General features: G+C 45.6%; 1 long non-coding RNA gene across 1 annotated transcript in view; it reads left to right on the forward strand.

The window, feature by feature from the left end:
- Positions 1-24097, forward strand: part of LOC113256149 (uncharacterized) — a 56096-nt gene that overhangs the window by 31417 nt on the left and 582 nt on the right. The window contains exons 9-17 of the long non-coding RNA XR_008960732.1: positions 2908-2972; positions 3294-3400; positions 5667-6178; positions 12258-12354; positions 13523-13996; positions 14544-14652; positions 15321-15418; positions 18361-18542; positions 23963-24084. This is a non-coding gene — a long non-coding RNA (uncharacterized LOC113256149). The remainder of the gene's footprint in view (positions 1-2907; positions 2973-3293; positions 3401-5666; positions 6179-12257; positions 12355-13522; positions 13997-14543; positions 14653-15320; positions 15419-18360; positions 18543-23962; positions 24085-24097) is intronic.

The following is a 24097-nucleotide window of genomic DNA, read 5'->3' on the forward strand; positions in this document are numbered from 1 at the left end:
TGCTACGAACCTGAATTTTCTCAGATTTTCCTGAGTGGTGCCTTGAAATGTGTCACTTTAATGGTGATAACCCCCATTTTGTGGACTTTGTCTTACATCTTTAAATTTCAGAGCTTTGTCCCCTGCCCCCATTCAGGTCTAACTCAGTGATTTTTGAGGGTCCCCGGGCGGGGGGGTGTACTGCAAGCAAGTCTGTCCGCTACAGTTACCGTGGGGCATTCATGATGTCTTCTTCCCGTGCCCTGACTGCCTTTCCCATGGATATCTGTTGCCCACTGAGCCATTTGAGGATGGTGCCTTTCCACCACCCATGCTCCTGGTGTCCATGGGGATAACACTGAAGGCTGGGCCACGAATGCCATCTTTCAGTGACTCCCAGCCAGCCAGCCCTGCAGATGTCAGAGCAGCCCCGTGTTTCTCCAATGTGCTGAGCCCTAAATATGAAGCTTAAGTGTGTTGAAGCTGGGCGGCACCCCGCCCCCCAAGATGAGGGAGAGGACCCTGCCCTGTGCCGTACTTTGTCACTTACGCACAAAAGCTGTGCTTCTTCAGGAAAGAGACTTTGTAAAACAGGGGCTTCATCATCTGTTGGCCCCCTTCTGTTGCTGCCCCGCTCAGACACGAATCCCTGGGGCTGGCCAGGGGTTCTCCCCAGTCCTCTCCCTCTTCCTGTGAAGGGACTCAGTTCTTCCTCTCATGCAAATCATCTCATGTAAATAGACGTCTTTTCTCTTGGTTCATCAGTGCGCTTATTGTCACTCTTTGGGTTTCAAATGACAGGCATCCCAGAAGGCAGAAAAGCACTGAATTACAAAGCTCTTGGGGCATCTGGTGACAGGAAACAGCAGAGCTGCAGCTGGGCTTCCAAAATAAAATAGGAGACTGAAAAGTTAGGCTTCTTCTCCCTTGACTTGACTGGCTTTCCCCGATCCCTACTCCACAGGGAGACAAGCAGGGCTCTGTGCGGGCTTTACTGGGGAAAGGTGGTGAACTGGCTGCTCCGGAAGCATAAGGTGATGGTGAAGGGGGTGAGAGGAGGAGGGGCTGATGTAGATTTTGGGGATGTGGGAGAGGGCCAGATCAAGGTTGATTTTTATTAAGCTGGAACTTGATCTGAAAGGCAATGAATGGTAGAGCCATTGCAGAGTGTAGAGTGAACAAAATGCTATTGTAGCTAGCTCATGCTGGCGGTATCCAGACAACGGATGTGAGGGAGCGCGACCAGACATGGGTAGAGTAGTTAGGACACTATTACAATGTATAGACTTGGAAGGAGATTCAGAAGTCCTGCTGGGAGCAGGAACAGAAAGGAAGGGATGGATTGGAAAACTGTTAAGAGGTTGAATCCATAGGACTTGGTCAAACATTAGCTATGAGGAGAGGGAGGAAATTCTAAGATTGCCAAGTTGTTGGCCTTATTGGGTAAATGGTAGTAATAGGAACTGAGATGGGGGATACAAGAAAAGAAGATTTTTGGGGGAGAAGGTAAAATGGCACATTTTCCACAGCCTGGATGGGATTCATCTGACTGGACACATAGCAAATTTTTTTTTAAAAAAAATTTTATTTATTTATGTGATAGAGAGAGAGAGAGAGAGACAGCCAGCAAGAGAGGGAACACAGGCAGGGGGAGCAGGAGAGGAAGAAGCAGGCTCCCAGCGGAGGAGCCTGACGTGGGGCTCGATCCCAGAACTCCGGGATCATGCCCTGAGCCGAAGGCAGACGCTTAATGACTGAGCCACCCAAGTGCCCCTGGACACATAGCAAATTAAGTCAACTTTATGTTTGGTGAGTTTGGGATGCCTTAAGATGCTCAAGTGATAATGTCCATGAAGCCACGCACACTTAATTCCATCACTCTGGGGAGGTCAGCACTAGAGATTTACGGTAGATCTGGGACTTGTCAGCGTATAGCATGGCCATTTAATCATGACACTGAATAATGGAACCCAAGGAGAACATGTATTAAGAAGAGTGGTTGACACAGGATGGAAGCCTGGTGAATACCAGCATTTCAAGGGTGGGAGAAGGGACTCCTGGGGGGCTCAGTCCATGAAGAGTCTTCCTTCGGCTCAGGTCATGATCTCAGGGTCCTGGGATCCAGCCCTGTGTTGGGCTCCGTGCTCACTGGGGAGTCTGCTTCTCCCTCTCCCTCTGCCTCTCCCCATTTGTTTCTTTCTCTCGCTCACTCTCTCTCAAATAAATTAATAAAATCTTTAAAAAAATAGCATGTATTTAAAAAAAAATAGAGGGAGATGAAAGATTTGAGGAGAAGCCCATGAAAGAGTCAGATAATTTGCAGTGTTAAATACAACAGAGTGTCAATGAGATGACTAAAAGATGTCTATTCATTGATTTATCTATATTTATTGGGCAGCTTCTATGTTCAACATGTCTTAAAGATTATTTATTTATTTATTTATTTAGAGCACGGGAGTAGGGGGAGGGTCGGAGGGAGAGGGAGAGAGAATCCCAAGCAGACTCCACTGAGCACAGAGCCTGCTGCGGAGCTCAGTCCCACGACTGTGAGATCACAACCTGAGCCCAAATCAAGATTTGGACGCTTAACTAGCTGAGCCACCCAGGTGCCCCTATATTCAACATGCTTTAGCAATTAAGACATCAGGCTCCAGAGACAGGCTGCCAAGGTTTGAATCACAGTCCCACAATTTACTTGCTATATGACCTTGGGCAAGTCATGACCCTCTCTGGGCTTCTCTTTTCTCATCTGTAAAATGGCAATGATAATAGTAATCACCTCATGAGGCTTGAACAATAGGTGGCCATGGTAATCGTATCATAAATGATATCATTGTCATATATCAGCCACTCTTCTGGACTGTATGGATACAGCTGTGAACAAGACAGACTGAGCCCCTGCTCTTATGAAATTTCCATTCTATCTAGATCTGAGGGGAGTACAGACCATAAACAAACAATGACAACAACAACAAAGAACAAGAAAATGGCAGGTAAGTGCTAAAAAGAAAATAAAAAAGATGGTATGATGGGAGGCTGGGTCAGATGGGACACACTAGGCAGGATGGTCAGAGTAGGCTTTTCTGAGGAGGTGACATTTATGCTGGGACATGAATGACCAGAGGGATAAATCACGAGAGGCCCAGAGTTCCCAGTTAACAGAGAACAAATGCAATGACCCTAGGGAGGAACAAATCTGGTGTGTCCAAAGAAAAGAAAGAACCTACATTTTATCTGGCATCAAGGCCCATGATCTTTTCACTATACCTCACGGTCTTTTTTTTTTTTTTTTGTCTTTTTTTCTTTTTAACTAGGTTCCATGCCCAGTGTGGAGCCCAGTGCAGGGCTTGAACTCACGACTCTGAGATCAAGACCTGAGCTGAGATCAAGAGTCAGATGCTTAACTGGCCGATCCACCCAGGTGCCCTACCTCATAGTCTTTCTGATGCAAGTCATGTTAATAAAGCCACAGGCAAACAGAAAGCTCTAAATTCATGTAGCAGATACTATGAGTTGGCTCACTCTACGCATATTCTAACCCCTTTCTGTCAGGAAAGCTAAAAACTACGTTCTTAGATTCTTTTCCACTTAGATTGAGGTTTGAGACATAGTTTCTGCCAACCCGCGAGGCATAGATGCAGGATGGCAGTTGAGCCCGGAGAGAGCGAGCAGATTCTCTGCTACACTCTGGGGTAGAAGCCCTTGGTTCTTCTGGGGGTGTGCATGAAGACAGTTCCACGGTGAGGTAGGGCATATTTTTCTGGCTGCACTGTTTTTCACTGTGTAGCATTCAAGTCTGGTTCTCTGGTCTTCTTAGAAGACTCTGTGAGCTTTCTTGTTCCTTTCACATATTTATTTCTGGTTAAACCAGCTGGAATGAATTCTGTTGTCTACAACGGATAATTAAAAACAAAAAAAGATTTTATTTATTTATTTGACAGAGAGAGCACAAACGGGGAGGAGCAGAGGGAGAGGGAGAAGCAGGCTCTCCACTGAGCAGGGAGCCGGATATGGGGCTGGATCCCAGGACCCTGGGATCATGACCTGAGCCAAAGGCAGATGCTTAACCAAATGAGGCACCCAGGCGCCCCTACAACAGAGAACTTTAACATGTACAATGTCCCACTAATTCTGAACTCTCACCAGCTTCTCAACATCTTCTTCCACTGCACCCCATACCCTTATCTAGGTTTGTCTAAGAACGGGAATCTCAACCCACTCCAGAACTGGGCCTCTTCAGCTGAATTATTCAAGATGATTTCTCTTCTGTTTGACTGAGTACTTCTGGGTCTGGTACAGAGCTAGGAACAGTGAAGGCTATAATGGTATATAAACATTGCTCTTGTCATGGGAGTAAGAGATCCCAAGACTTAAAATGAAAACAGTCATCACAAGATAATGTAAAAATGATTAGAGAATAACAATGATCAGAAAATAATCGTAATAATGACCCTAACACAGTAGTTATTTAATGAGTGCTACGTAGGTGCTCATTAAACAAATGCATTACACGCATTCTCTAATTTTATCCCCAGAGTCCTATGAAGCAGGTATTATTATCATGCACTTTAAAAGACGAGAGAGCTGAGGCTCAGAGACGTCAAATGACTTTCCCAAAGGCACACAGCTAATAAGTGGTGGAGGCAGGATATCACCTCCCATTCTAACTCCAGAGCCATGCCCTGAAAACCATGTGCTTGCTGTGTGCTGGACACTGAAACAAATGCTATCTTATTTCATCTTCTCAGTGATTATGTGAGGTGGATACTATTTTTCCAGCATAGCAGGTAGGGTATTGAGTCTCAGGAAGGCCAATGTTGTGCAGCTGTTAGTGGAAGAGCCACAGACAGCTTGAACCATCATCTTCTGCTCTGAAGTCTAGGGTTTTTTCTGCTAAACCACACTTGTCTTCCAATTGAACTCACCAGTTTTAGTTAGGATTGAATTCAGCTGCATATCACAGACAGTCAAAAATAAGAGTTGCTTAAGCAAGTGTGGCTTATAAAAGAGGACCAGTCCAGGCTGGTGTGGAGGCTTTATAAAGGCAGGGGCCCGAGCTCCTTCAGGCTTTCCAGCCCACCATCCTTATTCTCATGGGGATGGTCTCATGGTCTAAGACAGCTGCTGGAGCTCCAACCCTCAGAATTATGTTCCAAGCAGTAGGACAGAGGAAGAAACCCAGAAGAACCTAGGTCTCTTTTAAGGTCTCCCAGAGGCTGCTGTATTTGACTTCTGCTTATATCTTACCAGAACTAAGTCATATGGCCATAGCTAATTGCCAAGGAGGCTGGGAAAAGAGATCTTTATTAAGTTTAGCCACCTGCCTAGCTAAAAATAAAGTGTTCTTTTATTAAGACAGAAGGAAAGTAGATATTGGGGCAGGCAGATTAGCAAGCTCTGCCTGTTCCCTTTTAGCATCAATCTTTGAAGGCTACCGTAGCTGTCAGAGTCCTAGCAGAAACAGAGGCACTCTCAGAAGAACTTAACCGAAAAGAAGTTAATGGAGAGATTATTTTCAAAGGTCTGGGGAAGATTAGGGAACTGTAAAGGGAACCATAGAGGGATGAGGAGACATCCAGAAGCTAGCAACAGAAGGAAGCTGCTACCAGCCCTAGCCCCATAGAGCGAGAGAGGGACCAGAGTTGAAAGACCCCAGCCTCTCTGTCCTCCTGCCCTCCCTTTTGCAGGCAGCCGCCTGGGTCGCACTGGGAGCAAGGGAGCCAGACGATGCAGCCCCAGAGACGAGCCTTCCAGGAGCCCAGAGCCAGGAGAGGAAGGCAGAGGATGGTACCGGACAAATGGGGGCATATCCAGCAGAGAGTCATCTGTGCAGATGCCTCTGAGCCCCAGGTCTTTCCACATACCAGGGCAAGGGGCTGAGAGAATCTGCAGCAGTTTGACTTGAAAGAGACTGAAACTTCCAGCAAGTCTATAGAGGGGAGAGACCCCAGCTGTGGCTTGTAGATGATTGAGGAAAGCTCCATCAGCTCAGGACTCAGTGCAGAAACAAGACCACAGCCTGCCCTCTCTCTGGCCAGAGAGGGCATGGAAAGGTACCTGTTTTCCCTCCTTCCTCTGTTTTAGCGCTGCCTGGCGAGCTACATACAGAGTGTGCAAGAGTGAGCGGGTGGCTGGCCGCCGGGAACACGAGCGCCCTTGTGCAGGCTTCCGCCCTCCATGTGCGCCCAGAGGAGAGCAGGTAAGCCCTGAGCAGAGCGAGGAAACAGGGACGAGGTGTCGTCACACTTTGCCTCCTCTTCCTGATTCCGAATGTGGGCTGTGATTGTCTCATATCGTCTGCTATTGTTTCGAAGCTATGTTTTGTCCCCCAGACCTGAGCAGGGATTCGTTTCCTACTTTACCTCCGTCCGGCGCTGAGGCAGGATAGTGTATAGGACTGCAGTCCACAACACTGGGTTCAGGACCCTGCTTGGAAAGGGCCCATACTGTAGGATTTCATTCACAGGAGATGTCCTGAATCAGCGACTGTATAGAGACATCAAGTAGCCGAGTGGTTGCCAGGGGCTGGGACGGTCGGGGAAGGGGAACGATGGCTAAAGGGTATGGGGTTTCCTTTTGGGGTGAGGAAAAAATTTTTAAAATTGAGTGTGGTGCCGATTACACAACTTTGTGAATATATGAAAACCATCAAATGTTAGTTTTAAAGGGTGATCTCTATGGTAGGTGAACTGTATCTCAATAAATCTGAAACAGAAGAGAAAACCCTACTTGGCAGGTATTTGCCGCTCCTACATCTGTCACACGGGCGTAGTAACGCCTGCCTCACAGAGCTGCGTCGTGGATTCAATGACACACTGCGTGGAAAGCAGCTGCTCTCGTGCCTTGCACAGAGTGAGCGCTCAGAAAAGTTGGACTCTCTTGTTAGAGCCTGCCCGTTCCATGTCCGCCCGCTGACTCTCCCACTTCTAAAGTCAAAGTGAATTAGTATAAAGCCAGACGTTAAAGCTTACGAATCCCTCTCATTCTAGCCTCTCATTCAGCAAGTGAGAAATTAGTGGTAAACCCAGAAAATTACCACCGACAGCAGTGGTTCAAAGGCAGTGACGAAAGAGCGAGTGAGCGCATGAGTGAATGGGAGATCTCAGAAGGATTTGCCATGTCACTTAGTCGTGTGTGCTTGGCGGAGGCAGCGACATGGTACCTGGCTTGGCCCGTTGCAAAAGGAGTGAGCAGAAAAGCCATTACATAACTCCTTTTTGCATTAGAGAACCCAGTGTGTTCACTAGAGTCTAAAATAGAAATAACTTCATACAGGTGATAATTTTAAAATTCTATTAAAATTGCTTCAAATTACTGACATGAGTAGTTTGTATATAATTCACAATTTTTTACGACTTAACATCTCTGATCAGGACACATCTTCTAATCAGTGGTTTGTTCCAATTTAATTGACAGCATCTTTCTCTTTCTTAGCTTTACATAAAATAACGGTGCATCTTGAAATGGACGACAAGTTAAAGTGCGGTGTACACATACACATACGCACTTAGAGGGTGACCTAGAAATCTGTGCTGGTTGAATGTTCAGAAATACGAAAGAGGTCATGACTGCTCGGAGTGCCAGAAAAAAAGCCAAGAGTTCAAGCAACTCCAGGGGGTACCATCTTCTTTGCCAGAATGGGATGTACATCCTGGCACCTGGGACCCATTAATAGGCAGTCTGGCCTTACTGATAGTTTTCCTAGTATATTTCTGGAAAAATGACTAATCAGCTATGATTAGATATACCTGAATCCTTTTTAAAGATTTTAATTATTTATTAGAGAGAGAGTGTGCACGCAAGAGAGAGCATGCGAGGGGAGGAAAGGGAGAAGCAGGCTCCCCGTTGGGGAGCCCAGTGCGGGCCTCCATCCCGATCCCGGGACCCTGAGATAATCACCTGAGCCGAAGGCAGCTGCTTAACCTAACCGACTGAGCCACCCAGGCACCCCTGAATATCCCTGGATCCTTTTAGGAAAACATACCATGAACATTAAGATGTTGTGTGTTCAACCCTTGGAATGTTGTGTTCATCCTAGGCTTCTGTAGGCCACACTTGAGCTGTTAGGAGAGGCTGCAGAAGCCAGAGGAGTGGATGAGTCCTCCCAGTTGAATCAGCAAAGCCTTTTTCTAATAACCTTGCTTATTTTAGGGCGAAGGGATTTTTGCAGCTGAGAGGCTGAGTACTTGGCGTGGTTTGAGGCTTCCTAATGAATGTGCCAAAGGGTCTGACTGGCAGACACATCACATAATAATAATTGTTTAGATGCTGCTGAAGATAATTAATTTGGGCTTTGGAAAGCTTCCTTCTCGGTACATTCAATTCAAAAGCCCTCCTCTCGGCGTGTGCCTGCAAACACAATCCCTGGAACCAAAGAGAGGATAGTAAAAGCCGAAAGTATTGCCAGCACGGCCTCCTGAACTCATTCGGAGTTTCCATGGAAGTGGACATCGGGGTAGATGGATTCGTTTTCCTCTGTACTTGAGCCTTTAGAATAGTGTCCCCAGACACGTTGTCATCCAGAGTGCACAGGGAGCCAGAGACACGTGGGGAGACTTGCACATGCCTCTGCCCACCGGCTTCTTCTGCTAAACGGAACCAAGCAGAAATACAAAACACAAAAGCAAGGCAGCCAGGAAAGATGTGTTCAGGATCATCTTGGAATTTTGAGGTAGAAAGGCATGCAGAATGGAGAGTCTTCTTAAAGCCTGATTTTAAGGTAGGGGAGCTGAGGCAGTCAGCAGGGCACCAGAATGTCCAGAAGGCTCTTTCCATTCACTCATTCACCAACTATTTACTGAGCACCTACTGTGTGGATATGGACATAGCAGTCAATAAAACAGACAAAATCTCTGTCCACATGGATCTTCCCTTCTAGAGGATGGAGACAATAAGCAAATAAACGACTAGATCACATCTGATTAACAATAGGTGATAAATGATGTGGGGGAAAATGAGTTGGGTTAAGGGAGAGCAAGTGGCCAGGTGAGGGCAGGGCATGGCTGTTTTTTTTTTTTTAAGATTTTATTTATTTATTCATTCGACAGAGATAGAGACAGCCAGCGAGAGAGGGAACACAAGCAGGGGGAGTGGGAGAGGAAGAAGCAGGCTCATAGCAGAAGAGCCTGATGTGGGGCTCGATCCCATAACGCTAGGATCACACCCTGAGCCGAAGGCAGCGCTTAACCACTGTGCCACCCAGGCGCCCCAGGGCATGGCTGTTTTATGCAGGAGGACAGGGTAGTCCTCTTGGATAGGATGAACAGTATGGGGATTTGAAGGACATTAGGGAGTGAGTCGCAGGGACGCTGTGGTGGGGCGTGTGCAGCAGAGAGAAGAGCCAGTGCAAAGGCCCTAATGCGGGAGCTTGTGTGGTGGGGACTGATTTGGCCACCTTGTGGCTAGAGCAGATGGAGCTGGGGGCGGTGGTGGGAGGGGGGATCCAAGGGAGCTGGGGGAGAGCTTCAGCTCATCACGGGCTTTTCAGGTCACTGTGAGGACTTTACTTTTCCAGAGATGGGAGGATCTGGGGGAATCTGAGAACGGAGTGAGGTGATCCACATGGTGTTTTAACAAGGGTGCTCCGACTGCTGTGTGAAGAACACACCACACCCCAGGGAGGGTGGGGGCAGGGAGACCAGCTGGGAGTCCACTGCGGTGGTCCCAGGGGAGGACTGAGGACCAGCTGGCACCACCAGGGCTGGTAGGGATGGGATGATGGGGGGGTCTGATTCTGGGTGTATTTTGAAGGTGGAACCAATGGGATTAGTGGAGGGTGGAGCTGATGGCCTCGATAATATTGGAGGCACAAGGAAGGGGGGAGTGAAGGGCCACTCCAAATCTTCAGGTGTGCACAGCCAAGGGAATGGGGTTATCAGATGTTGAGCTTGGGGCACTGGAAGTGAAGCCTTTTTTTGGGTAAAATCCTGTTTGGGACTTGTTAAGTTTGGGATTTTGTTTTTTAAAAGATTTATTTAAAGAGGGGGAATGGCAGAGAGGGAAGATCTCAAGCAGACTCCCCGCTGAGGGGGGGACCCACTGGGAGCTTGGTCCCATGGCCCTGAGATCCTGACCTGAGCCGAAATCAAGAGTCTGTTGCTCAACCGACTGAGCCACGTAGGCAGCCCCGAGATCTTTATTAGATATCCAAGAAGAGGCTAATTAGGCAGTTGTGAGTCTGAGTTCAGGGGAGAGGTCGGTAGGGCCATAAATGTGGGAGTCATCAGCCTATAGATGTATTAAAGAGACTGAATGGAATTACCCAGGGCGAGTGTGTAAGTGGAGCAGAAAGTTGAGGATGGAGTCCCGGGGCTGCTGCTAGAACTCAGCCCTGCCTGGTCACCTTCATGATGGCGAGTCTGGCAGGGTGCCACGTCAGGATTTCCCATCTCCTGCGGATTGACCTGGAGAGGTCACAAGAAAGGGGGTCCCAGCCAGGTTGGCAAATGTTCGGGTAAGGTCTGTAACCACACAAAGGTACTCTCCAAGCTCCTCCTGAGACCCTCCCTCCCTGCCCAGCTCTACAGAAGCAATGACCGTAGAGGGAGTTTTGTCCCCTCCCTGAAGAGCTAGTGCCTTGCCACCTGGGTACTTTCCACCTGTTATCATCTTAACGTTGGGTAATCAAGAGAGCAGTGACTTGAAACTGAGATTGGTACTTAAGTCTTGGTTTTGCTGCATGTTAGCTGTGTGACCTTGGACGAGTCTGTTAACCTCTCTGAGCCTCCATTGCCTCAGGTCCACGTATTTCACAGGCTTGTTTTGACAACCAAATGGGATTCTGTGTGTAAAGAGGTTACCCTGGTGTCTAGCACATAAGAGGTAATTATAATAGTAAGTGCTGTGTTCCAGGCACTATTTCATACATCTCTTATATTTACTTAATTATCACGACAACCCCATGAGGCAAATACTGTTTTTAATTTCCACTTTACAGATAGGGTTGAGTAACTTGGTGTGCTAGTAACTCAAGCAGCCTGACTCTAGGAATTTATTCGTATGACCACTATGCTATATTGCTTCTTGAGAACACTTAAAAATTTTCTTCTCTCTTATTTTCAAGTGTTCTTATTAAATGGCTCAAGCTTTCAATTTGTAGTTTTGTATTTTTCCTTGTTATTAAATTGCAGTCATTATCTGACCCTAAGATAATTGTCATCCCCTCCATGCTAAAAGAAGCAGTTTAATGCAATGGCAAGAAAAGAAAAATTGGAATTTTCTGAAATACAAGCGATAAGGTCTTCTTGCCAACCTTTTCTGTGGGAAGCCGGTTACTGTGGCTGGGCATACAAAGCAAGCTGGAGATATGACTTTCTTCTTGAATAAGCATGACCAAAAAGGATAATTATGTTTTTAGAAAGCTATGAAAATCTGAACCGAGAGTGAGGGATTTGCATTTTAGAACAGTAGGAGAAGTCCGTTTGTACCCTATGTTACGCATTTGCGTTCATATATGCAAAAGCGTGTTCACGAGTGTATTTGGAGGTGTGTGAGTGTAGGTGAATGCTGGTGCACAGAGTGTGCGTGTGTGCATTTGGAAGGTGCAATACTTACTGGCTACCAAAGGAGGGGGCTCTCCGGGTGTTTGGCACAAAAGGATGGGCTGGAATTAATTTTCTGGTTTATACTTCTTCAAATCATTGAGCCGATAATACTCAGAAGGGAAAGCAATCTCCAAAGAGAAAATAAAACCGTTTCCCATGAAATAGAGCTGCCATGTTTAGCAAATAAAAATACAGGCCTCCCAGTTAAATTTGAATTTCAGGTAAACAGTGAATAATATTTTAGTGTCATTATGTTTGATGCAGTATTTGGGACATCTTTGACCAAAAATAATTTGTTATCTGAAATTCAAATCTAACTGTGCATGCTGTATTTTATCTGGCGGCCTTACCATAAAGACAATGAATTTAAATACCTGCCGGTTTGTAAAAATGTTTAAAATCCACCAACCACTTTTGGACTGGCAAAGGACTTTTGGTTCTGGTTGGAGGAATCAACTCAGTCTTTTCTCTTTCAGGAAATCCCTTAATGACTTGGCACCACCATCTGTGAAATGGGGAAATAATCTGATTCTGTCCTCGCCCCCCGGGGAAACCCCTGGAGAATTTCACATCCTTAGCCTCACTCTAATGGCCTGGGGCACTTCACAGAACTTCATTCCGCACTTCAGTAAAAAACCAATTAAGAATTGTTTCAAAGGATTCTTATGACATGCCGTAATAGCTAGCCAGTATCCTGCGGTGTTCAATTTCTTCTTTCTTTTTCCCTCTCTCTAGCATGCATGGTGACAGAATTCTTCTCTGAGTCTCTGGAGGAATGCAGAGAGGAAATTTCCCACAACTCTGACTCCTGGGAAGCTCGAGGCAGGCACAGGTGAGGCCCAGGATCCAGAGGGCTGGGGAGGGTGTGGTTGGAGGAGAGCCCTTGGTGCCAGGTGAGCAACAGGACCAACGGGACTTCTTGCAGCTGGGACAAAGCAGCATGTGGGGTTAAGCCTCAGGCTCTCAAGTAACAGTCCCTGGGTTCCTACAGTGTCTGTCAGTCTCTGGTTGTCTGGTTAGAACCTCTGCCTTCTCCATCTATAAAATGGCTGAAATCCTAGTGCCTATGTCACGGAGTTATTATAAGGACTAAATGACATTAATAAAACCGTGTCTGGCTCCCAGGAAGCACTGAATAAATGTTAGTCATTATTATTATTGTTGCCTGGGACAATTTTTCCTTACCAGTTCAGTTATAATTTTTATTAATAACCATTTCTGAAGGTAGATGGAACACATGTTCATAGAACAATATGTAAACATAGAGAAAAACCACAGGAAAAGAATTAAATCAGAAATACTTCATAAGGCTATCTTTGATCTTTTTTTTCCTCTCTGTATATATTAGTGGTCTCAGTGCTGACAGTGTATCAGAACCATCTGGGAAGATCTAAAAATACAGATACCTGGGCCCCAAACCAAATCTAATAAATCAGAACATCTAGGGGCAGAGGCAAGGGATCTGTTGTAAAAAGAAAAAAAAAAATCCAGAACATTCTATGCAAAATCAGGCATAAGAATCCTGCCGCTCACTCATACTTGTGCTCTCTTTTGCTTTCATACAGTTCTCAAAAACTGGACAATATCGTACATTTGGTTTTGTAACCTGCTTTTGTCGAGTTGCCTTATCTCTCATCATTTTTCCACAATATCTTATTTTTTCTTAAGGCTTTGGCTGTGGTTCCTAATAAGTGCTGCTTTTCACCCAGTGGTCCTCTCAGAATGAATCCATTTAAAAATGTCATCACTCCTGACTTCTCTCGTCCCGCTAGTCTGCCCCAGTTGATGACTAGAGACCCCTTCACCATTATTCATTCTCCCCACCTCTCCGGTTTCAGCTCCCCAGCCGATGGCCACAACCAGCTCTGGCCTTCCGGTCATCACTGTGCGGCTTTGTGGTAAAGCTGGAGATCATGCCGACGGATCTGCCGGTGAGGGTTTACACCATCTCTTCCCTAAAATATTAATTCATCTCACGCTATTTTTCATTTACTGCTCAGCTGACCATGGTGGTGATTTCAGTTCCAAACAACCTCCAAGGACTCCGGCGGGAAATTTCCTTGGCTGTCTGCTGACATTTGGGGAAAATAAAATGACATTAAAGCACCGTACAAAATCCCTCGTAGATGGCTGTCTCCAGTTAGTGATTAACGAGACTGGACGTGGTGTGAGCAGGGCCTTAAGCCAGTCAGAAGCGAACACTCAAGCCTTTATGCCCATCCCGCTACCAGTCCCTGACATCGCTGAAATCGATGCAGTCGTCAGCAGACAACCAGCCTCTCCCTGGCTCTCCGTCCTTCCAGGCTGATTTTCCACTGCAGGATGGAGGCTCAAGGCATGGCTCTTTGAAAACTCTTCCAGACCTCGCCAACCCCGGGTTCTGAAGACGCATGGAGCTGAAATGTGCATCTGAGCATCATTTGTACGGAGCAGCGGGCAGAGTGGGCGACGGCAGGTTACCAGGTGGTCTTCAGGTGAGGAAACCAGAGGAGGCCTCCACCCCTTGAGCTGGACCTTTCGCTTTGGGCTCTGGCCAGGCCAAATGAGGGCTGGGGAGAGAGGCTGCGGGCCACGCTGAGCACAGAGAAGTGTGAGAGTCCGGTGGTTGCACAGATGAGAATGGGGGCAGCTTACAATGACCGAGGAATGATGTGCCAGGTGCTCTCAAGGTTAATCGAGGAAGCGTGGGGGACCGACAGCGTCTCCTGTCCTGGGAGAGTAGAGATTGTGAAGGGTGCTGCTAGGCCAGCTTTCTATTTAAGAGTGAGAGAGATGAAGTCCACACAGTGAGTTAGAGTGTGCTGGCCTAGTCCCCTCTTCTCGGGCCGTAGGAACACGAGTCTTAAATATGCGGAAATTTCCAGGTCGCCTGGATGGGTCAGTGGGTAGAGTGTGTGACTCTGGATCTCAGGGTCATGAGTTCAAGCCCCACGTTAGGCTTGGAACCTACTAAAAAAAATAATAATAATTAAAAAATAATAAATAATCCGTACATACGTAAGTGGGAACTTTCTCTTGCAGGGGAAGAATGTGGGTGTTGTAGTCACGCAGACCTGCAAACTCTTCCACTTACAAACCGGTTATTTAATGCCTCTGAGGCTCAGTTTCTTCTGCTCCGTCATGGGAACAGGTACCCACTTCATAGGGTGGGGACGGAGTGAGATAAATACTTATACGCTGTCTGGTGAGTACAGCGCTGGTTTCCCATAGCTGGTGGGGCCGGAAGGAAGGGGAAGCGAAAGTCTCAACTCCAGGCTGAGATGGGCTGATGCTACTGTCAGGGGTGACGGGAGGTTTTGCCTGAGTGGCAGTGTGACTCAGATCTCTGTCCGTGGCAGGGAAGGCGCTGAAGAAGGCCTAGGCTGAGGCTGGCCCGTGAGTGGGATGGTTTCATGGCGTGCCAGGCCGGTGTGAGCTGTGCCCTGCTCTGGTTGGTTGTTTAGCAAGACAAAGCTGATGACAGAAGCTTCTCTTCTGTGTGGCAGTTTGTCCTGCAACTCTTTTTGATCCCAAATAATGCAAATTGCAGGATCCCAGGAGGCCAAGACCAGTGCCTCCCTTATCCCTTGTCATATCAGATGCACCATCCACGTAAGAGTCCATTGTTCCCGCCTTCGGCCTGAATGTGGGCTTGTGCAGTTTTGCAAGCCATCCTCACTCCGGGGGGTCATGTCTCCCGTTTGGCGGGGATGGGGGACCGCAGACAAGTTGCTCAGGGCCCAGCCGAGGCTGCAAGCCCATCCAAGTGACTGTGCCAGGGAAGGAAGCCTTGCTAACCCTCTTTCTTTGTTTTCTCAGAGCAGAAATTGAGCGCCCATGGTGACACTTCCTCTCAACACTCCGTACTGGAGACTGAAGAAACAGTTTCTTCCCTTTCTTGAATTGAAACAAGAAAGGTAGGCAAGAACGATTTCTCAGGAGAGTGTGATTTTAAGCAGAGGATTCGTGAACGTATGGTCTCCTCCCTTGTTGCAGATAGACAGCCTTTCTCTGGAGGGGACTAAGATCTTACAGCAAAAACAATAGATATTGATCTCAATCTATTCATTGCTTATGCTTTTCATAAGAAAAAGGAAAAGATATTTACATGGAAGCCTAGGGGAGGGCCTCAGGCACCATGCCGAGAATTTTCCATGACAGGAGCTAACACCCCCAAGAACCTACTACTGCCAAACAGAGTGTGAAGTACTTTATGAAACTATTTCACAGCAACTCTTCCCATTTTAAAGATAGGAAAACTGAGGGGTTTAGCTGGGAAAACCTGGAGGAGCGAGCGGGGCAAGCATATGTCTGGGTCATGGGAAGTTTGGGGATGAGAAGCCCTGCCCTTCCTGTTGTCTGAAGGGAAAAGGATCAGCAGCGTCCATTTTGGAGGATGAAAACAGTTCCAGGCCTGGGTTCCGGCCAAATGTGGTCAACAAAGGACACAAAGAGACTTGTGAGCCTCTGCATAAGTCCAGATTCTTGGGCGCACGTGACAGAAATCGAACTCAAGCTGGCTTAAGCTTAATGAGAAGAAATCTACAGTCTCATCCAACTGTAGGCTGGCATAGGCTGACTGGTGGCTGGAATGAGGCATTGAAAGAACACTCTCTTCTTTGCTCTCCTCTGTGTGTCAGCCTCATTCTCTCTCATTACAGTCAGGCTTCCTATACTCAGCCGGGCTTTTACGATCCTAGCTCAGCGAGACTAGCAGAAAAAGCAAGTTCTCGCAGTGAATATTAAATATGCATGGTATGCTCCGAATAGAACTATAGAGAAGGGCTCTGATAAGTCCTGTGGGTGTAGTGTGCCTACCAGTGTGCCAGGTACCATCACCATTGTCGGGGTGCTTGGTTGTGATGATGAGGGAGCCCACAGTCAGTGCAGGGCAGCAAACTGTGACTGACAATTCTCCACGAACTATATAGACTGGGGCTGAAGGAGATCCCCCAAAGGAAGTCAGGGAGGCAGAGCAGACAAAATACCAGTTGCGCACAAGGCCCTGGAGCGGACAGGGAGAACTGGAGGGACGCCATCTTCATATCGATCCTTCTGTGCCCCTGATTTCTCCAAACGTGACAAACGACCACATGGATTCGTTCGCTAGGGCTGCCATAACAAAACACTACAGACTAGGGAGCTTAGAGACAACAGAAGGGTCTCTCCTGCAGTCTGGAGGCTGGAGGTCCGAGCTCAGGGTGCAGTGTGGTTGAGTTCTGGCGAGAGCCCTCTTCCTGGCTTGCCCACGGCTGGCTGCCTTCTGGCTGTGTGCCCCCGTGGCCTTTCCTCAGTGCATGCCAAGAGCTCTGGCGTCTCTCCTTCTTGTAAGCACACCAGTTCTACTGAGTCAGGATTCTACCCGTCGGCCCTCATTTAATCCCCGTTAAAGGCCTCATACAGTCCCATGGGAGGCTCGGGCTTCAACATATGCATTTTGAGGGGACACATTTCAGTCCACAGCATCCTGGGATCTAGATACTTTTAGAAGATACAGTTTCCCTCTGTTTTACACAAATCTCAGTGTTCTGAAAAACATTTCTCGCTTGGAAATGATAGTCAGAAATATTTGAAATTCTAGGTAAGCGGGATTCAAAAGGAGAGAAGTTACATCGCCTCTAGATTCTAAGCCCCGAGAGGGGCAGGAACTGTGCTTCAGTATTTCTTCATGGCCCTGAGAAACCCACGAATTGAGGAAAGGTGGCCTTTTTTTTTTTTTTTTAAAGACTTTATTTATTTATTTATTTATTTGATGGAGCCCGATGCGGGGCTCAATCCCAGGACCCTGGATCATGACCTGAGCCAAAGGCAGACGCTTAACCAGCTGGGCCACCCAGGTGCTCTAGAAAGGTGGCCTTCCTAAAAGCATAACAAGACCAGGGGTATGAAGGGCCGTCACTATCTGCGCTTCCTTTGATCCCTGTTGGGAACACAGCAGACGGTGGCAGAGTCCCTGTTGCCACTGAGGGTTGATCAGCCTGGATTTTTACGAGGCGGTCCTGCTGCTCCGTCCCCTGTCTGGTCCTGGTTCTGAAGATGCTGCTGTTAATTGTCGGCTCTGCTGTTCTGTCCTCCGAGAAAGAATGTTTGACACTTGGGATATGGTGTCACAAAAGCATTTTTTTACAGAATAAAATATAGCATATATACACATGCACACACGATCAGAAAGAATGTCCTCCGAGAAAGAATGTTTGACACTTGGGATATGGTGTCACAAAAGCATTTTTTTACAGAATAAAATATAGCATATATACACATGCACACACGATCAGTTACTTTAAAAATAGCCTTAAAAACACCCTCATTTTCATATGTTTTAGGGTTTTCTTCCTGAAATCTAGGGCAGCCTTTACAGTTTTGTTCAGGGGCTTGTCTGTTTATTCTTTTTTTCTGGGTTTTGGATTTCAGATCCAGTCACAGTTTTGTAGGTGCAGAAAATTTTTTCCTTCTTCTTTTCTAGGTTCTTTGGCGGGCCAAATAATTAAATTGACATAAGATGGATTAACAGGAGAAAAACAGATTTAATTGTATACATTAAAGGAGCCCCATAAAATCATGAGACTCAAAGAAGTGACCCAAGCAGGTGGTTTTTATACCTTTTAGACAGAGCAGCGGTACATTTATAAAGAATCAGCAAGACAAAGGGGTTTGGGCTTGGGATAGCAAATTGGTGAAGAAAGAACAAGTTTCGTTTATATAGCCTTCTCAGCCCTAAATTCCCTATTGGTGAAAAGGATCCCTTCTACCCTCCTGGCGCCCCTTTCACATGGGAGATTTATCTCCTGCTTTCTGGGGGACAAAGGAGATCAGAATGTTCTTCTCGCACTGACTCTCAAATAATTTTAATTCAAAATAGTGTGAAAATTAATAAATGGAAACCTCATCTAAAATGGAATCAGGAGGCCAGAAGGTGGAGCCCTCATGCACTACCACTTGGACACCAATTCCAGACCCTGACGAGAAGCATTGTCCACACAGAGCTCGACAGAAGACGACTCACCTTGCAAGCTGATACCGCTTTCCTACTCCAGCAACTCGGTCAGTGAGAAACCATTTCCACCCTGAACGCTTGCCTGCCTGCAATGGACTTCCACTCAAAATAACCCCTCCTACCTTCCTCCTTTTTCTCCATAAACTGATGCCCCTCTCCTTTTCTTGTTGCGCTTGCCTATGGCTTTTGCTCTAGCTTGCCTCTCCTGAGTTGCAATTCCTCTGCTATCCCTGCATAAACCCATTTTGCTGGTGAAATAATTGGCCATTTTACTTTTAAGGTCTACAAGTCACTATGCCAAAGTGGAGGACTTCCGTTTGCTGCTGGGTTAAAGCCTCTGCAAACATTTCCTTAAAATTTTAAGAAAAAACAGGACTGGCTCTGACTGCTTCCGAATAGCATCCGTTTTCAGGGAGTGCCGTGGTGGCTTGCTCTGGAAAGGGCTGCCTGGGGACCAGATCCTTGGTCAGCTCTGTGGCTCTGGGCTGGTTAATCTTTCTTAGCTCCTACAGTGGTAGGCTATATGGAAAGTGCATATAGCACAGTGCCTGTCCAGAGTAATGCTCTAACGTAATAACTATTATAATTATCTCTCCCTTTTGTAAATTGCTCAGTGTCCCCAGTGCAGGGGTCTAAACCTCAAATGTGTGCAGGAGCTAGGAAGGTGATTTAGATGTATAAAGGTAACTGGTGTGGAGCAATGGGAATGGAGGAAACCATAATGAAATGGGGGGAGGGGAATGCATGATCTGCTAAAAGAAAGTCAAATTTTATAACAAAAAAAGGAAAGGAAAGGGAGAGAGGAAAGAAGATCACATTGTACGTGTCTGCTAGCTGGATATGACCCCGGAGCCACCAGTTTGTAACCTTGCTCTGATTTAAAGGAGCTGAGTGAACTACGTTAGGGAAACAAAGCCCAGGGTTTAGGATTTGTCTTAGGATTTTCTCAGTTTTCAACTGTTAGTGACAGAGGAAACTCCTTATCAGATTTCTAACCAAGGAGAAATCAGGTCACTCTGAGTATTTCAGGGTAAAGGATTGCTTTACCCTCTAATCAATGTGAATGAGATAGTCCATAATTTTCAATAATTTGCTATCAATGACAGCGTCATAGCAGCTCTATCTTTATTGTTGTTTATTTTCAGAATGAGACTAGATTTCGAGACAGGGATTTTTCTGGTAATTGAACAAAATGATAATGGTTTCAAAGGTGAGGATGTTGAGTTGCTTTGTCAGAGACTCTCAGGAGCCAAGTTTAAAAGAACTCTGTGGGCCACAGATGATATTTATTAATATTATTTGTAATCTATAAACATTAACGTGTATTCTTCAAAGAATGTGTGTTCAGGCTTTTCTTATACATATACGAAGGCATCATAAGAAAGACAACATGGCATGGTTTGGGGAGGATGACAGATATTCACTTTTTTTGTCCAAAATCTCTTTCCCATTCTGCCTGAAATTGCCATATTACTCAGACCTTTGCAATAAGGACATAGACCCCCTTCTTAAAATATCACCTCCCAGGAAGTCCTGGAAGAAATGGTATATTGAGCTGTCTTTCTCACTTATACCTTTTTTTTTTTTTAAAGATTTTATTTATTTATGTGACAGAGAGACAGCCAGCGAGAGAGAGGGAACACAGCAGGGGGAGTGGGAGAGGAAGAAGCAGGCTCATAGCTGAGGAGCCCGATGTGGGACTCGATCCCGGTATGCCGGGATCACGCCCTGAGCCAAAGGCAGACGCTTTAACGACTGCGCTACCCAGGCGCCCCCTCACTTATACCTTTTATCTCTGTTTATTTATCAAATTCTAATAACCTAGCTTGTTTTCAAAGAAGACAGTAAGAGGGAAGTGATTTTTGATGAAAGGAAGAAACTAAGGAGGATACCTTCTCAAAGCCACACATTGATCCATCCATCCATCCATCCATCCATCCATCCATCCATCCTGCCCGCATTCATTGAGCACTGACTCTGTGCCATGTCCTGGGACGGAACATGGAGTCTAGTTGGGGAAACAGGATTACAGAGCAGTGAGTGTGCTGTGGTAGAGGTATGTATATGTAGGCTATTAACGGGCCAAATTCAAAGGGCATCGTGATGGTTACTTGTATATATGTTTGTCCGTGAGGGTCTATCTGGATAAGATTATCATTTGAATCTGTAGACTGAGTACAGCAGATGACCCTCCCAGTATGAGTGGCCCTCATCCAACCTGTTGAAGCCTGAATAGAAGAAAAGACAGAAGAATTCTCTCTTTGCCTGATTGTCTTTGAGCTGGGACATCAGTCTCCTCCTGTCTTCGGACTTAGACTTGAACTGGAACTTTCGTCATTGGCTGGCCTGGTTGTCAGGCCTTTGGACTCAGACTGTAACAACACCATTGACTTTCCTGCATCTCAAGCTTGTTGACTGCAGACCTTGGACTTCTGAGCCTCCATAACCACATGAGCCAATTCCTAATAGTAAATCTCTTTAGACAGGTAGATAGATAGATAGATAGATAGATAGATAGATAGATAGTTATCCTATTGGTTCTGCTTCTCTGGAGAACCCAGACTTAATGTAGGTATTGTCCTCAGCCTGGGCAGGAAGGCTTGGGAAGAAAGGGGAGTTGTCAGGATGGCTTCCTGAAAGCAGATACTGATCTGAATTCTGAAGAATACAGCAGAATTAACAGGGAAGGAGATTGCTTACTGCATGCTTCAAGGCCCTGTCCTCAGCTCTTTCCATTTCCAAACTTTAATCAATTCTTTGGATGAACATATAAAAGGCTCATTTATTACTGGCAGATGGCACAAAGTTAAGAGATATAGGGTTTACTTTTGGATAGTGGCAAAATCAGTGCTCAGATCTTGGCAGAGTAGAGGATGGGTCACGTCCAATAAAATAAAGCTGAACAGAGGTAAATGGAAAGCCTTGCCCTTGTGTTAAAAAGCAAAACAAAAGAACAAAAACAAGCTGGGCAGGGTGTGAGAGGTGGGGAAAATTAAAAAAATTTTTTTATTGAGGCACGCCTGGGAGGCTCAGTCAGTTAAGCATCTGCCTTCGGCTCAGGTCATGATCCCAGGGTCCTGGGATTGAGCCCTGCATTGGGCTCCCCGCTTGGTAAGCCTGCTTCTCCCTCTCCCTCTGCCTGCTGCTCCCCCTGCTTGTGCTCTCTCTCTCTAATAAGGAAATAAAATCTTTAAAAAAATTTTTATTGAGATATTGACATATAACGTTGCATTGGTTTTAGGTGTACAGCATAATGAGCCATACACACACACACACACACACACACACACACACACACACACACACAGCAAAATGACCAGTAAGTTTAGGTAACATCTACGACCATACAGTTACAAATTGTTTTCTTATGATGAGAACTTTTAAGATCTACCCTCTTAGCAATTTTCAAATACACAATAGAGTATTGTTAACTATAGTCATCATACTATGTATTACCTTCCCGGGACTTATTTATCTTATAACTGGAAATTTGTACCTTTTGACTTCCTTTACCCATTTTGCCAACTCCCAACCCCTACTGCTGGCAACCACCAGTGTATTTTCTATACCTTTGAGGTTTTGTTTTGTTTCTGATTCCACATATAAATGAGATCACACAGTATTTGTCTTTCTCTGACTTATTTTATTTAGTATAATGCTTTCAAGGTCCATCCATGTTGTCACAAACAGCAAGATGTCTTTCTTTTTTATGGCTGAAAATTTCCCATTTTATAAATACAAATAAAACACATTCTTTTTAACCATTCCTCCATCAATGGACACTTAGATTGTTTCTATGTCTTGAGTATTCTAAATAATGCTGCAATGAACATGGGCATGCAGATATCTGTTCAAGGTAGAGATTTTACTTTCTTTGGATGAATAACCAAAAATGGAATTGCTGGATCATATGGTGAAAAAGACTTACTTATATTATATGTTTTAGTTCAGAAGTTGTCAAACTATGGCTCATTAGCCAAATTCACCTAGTTGCCTGTTTCTGTAAATAAAGTTTTCATATTGTCTATGGCTGTTTTAATGCTACAACAGCAGAATTGAGTCGTTGCAACAGAGATTGTATAGACTACAAAGTGTACAATATTTGCCATCTGGCTCTTTACACAGAAGTTTGCTGACCCCTGGTCTAGTCCACTGGGAATTCAGTGTAAGTCAAGAGTGTGATGTGTGCACTGAAAATGCCAGTTCTCCCTTGGGAGCTATTTATAAAAATACAGATGCTTAGAATCATGTGTGAATGAATCAGTGGATGAACAAATAGTCAATTAAGGGAGAGGATGGTCTATCCTGGTTCTTGTGGACCAGAACCCACCAGAGTCCTGGACTCCATCCTGGGGATGTAGTTAAAGAGGAATACAGGCTATTGGAGCGCAGTCAGCGGAGAGGGCTGAGGGGTACTGGGAATTGTATCAGGAACAAACCAAGGAAATAGGAATGTTTAGCCTGAACAAGCAAATTCCCAAGAGGGACATCAACAGCATCCGTTCTTGATGACATTCATTGAGTCTTGTGTACTGGGCTCGTTAAATATATGATCTCATTCAATCCTCACACCAACCCTATGAGACTGGTAGTATTAGTAAGCCCATGGAAAGATTAAGTTACCCAAGATCACACAACCAGTAAACAGGGAAGCTGAGGCTCAATCTGCGTCTAGAGCCCACGAGCTTAATTGTATACCATTGGCTGTCCTTCATTATTGAAAGGGATATTAATAATCCTGTTATCTCTGATTCCACAAGACAGACCAACAGCTTGAGGAAACAGGGAAACAGACTCCTGTTTGAAGCAAGGGAGACCTTTCAAATGCCCAGAGATGGAACCGGTTTTTCTGTAGGGGTGGAAACCCTGTTATTAGGGTATGTTCAAGTAGGGGCCAGATGACTTGGCCAAGATTTCAGAGAGAGGATTCCAAAATGGATAAGGGCAGAGAGCCTCCAAGATTCCTTCCCCCTCTTGATTCTATCATGATCTGAGGCTTGGGGCACTTCCTAGGATGGTTGACTTAGGTCAACAAGAGGCAGCAATAGAATGGGACCTGGGAGAGAGGCACTTTTCTAAGTGCTTTGTATATGTTAACTCATTTAATCTTCAAAAGAGTTGAATGGATAGATACCACAAATGTCATCATTCCCATTTTACAGATGCACAAATAGAGTCATATAATGGCTACATAATTTATCCAGAGTCACACAACTAATAAGTATTAGAGCCAGAATTTGAACATAGGCAGTCTGACTCCAAGGCCTGTGCTTTAAACCATTTCCATAAAAAAATCTCTTACGAAGAAGGGATATGTAATTTGAAAATGCCCCTTTTATTTCCCCCTGCCTCCCCACCAAGATTTTTGATGTGTCCCTTTCCCATGTTGCAAAACACTATACTACTAGAAGTTAATGGTAGCAGCTGCCATTGTAACATTCTCATTTTGTTCTGTGATAATTTATAGGGACTGATTCTTCTGCTTCAGAAACCGGCTGCGAGGTAGGGGGTTCCCAAATGCATCATCAAGTCCTACAAATAATCAAGTGGCTATGACTGTGTTCATTCTCTCAGAAGTCCCATCTGAAGGTATAAACAATAA

Source organism: Ursus arctos, unplaced genomic scaffold, assembly GCF_023065955.2.
Source record: "Ursus arctos isolate Adak ecotype North America unplaced genomic scaffold, UrsArc2.0 scaffold_21, whole genome shotgun sequence".
Classification (NCBI taxonomy): Eukaryota; Metazoa; Chordata; class Mammalia; order Carnivora; family Ursidae; genus Ursus; species Ursus arctos.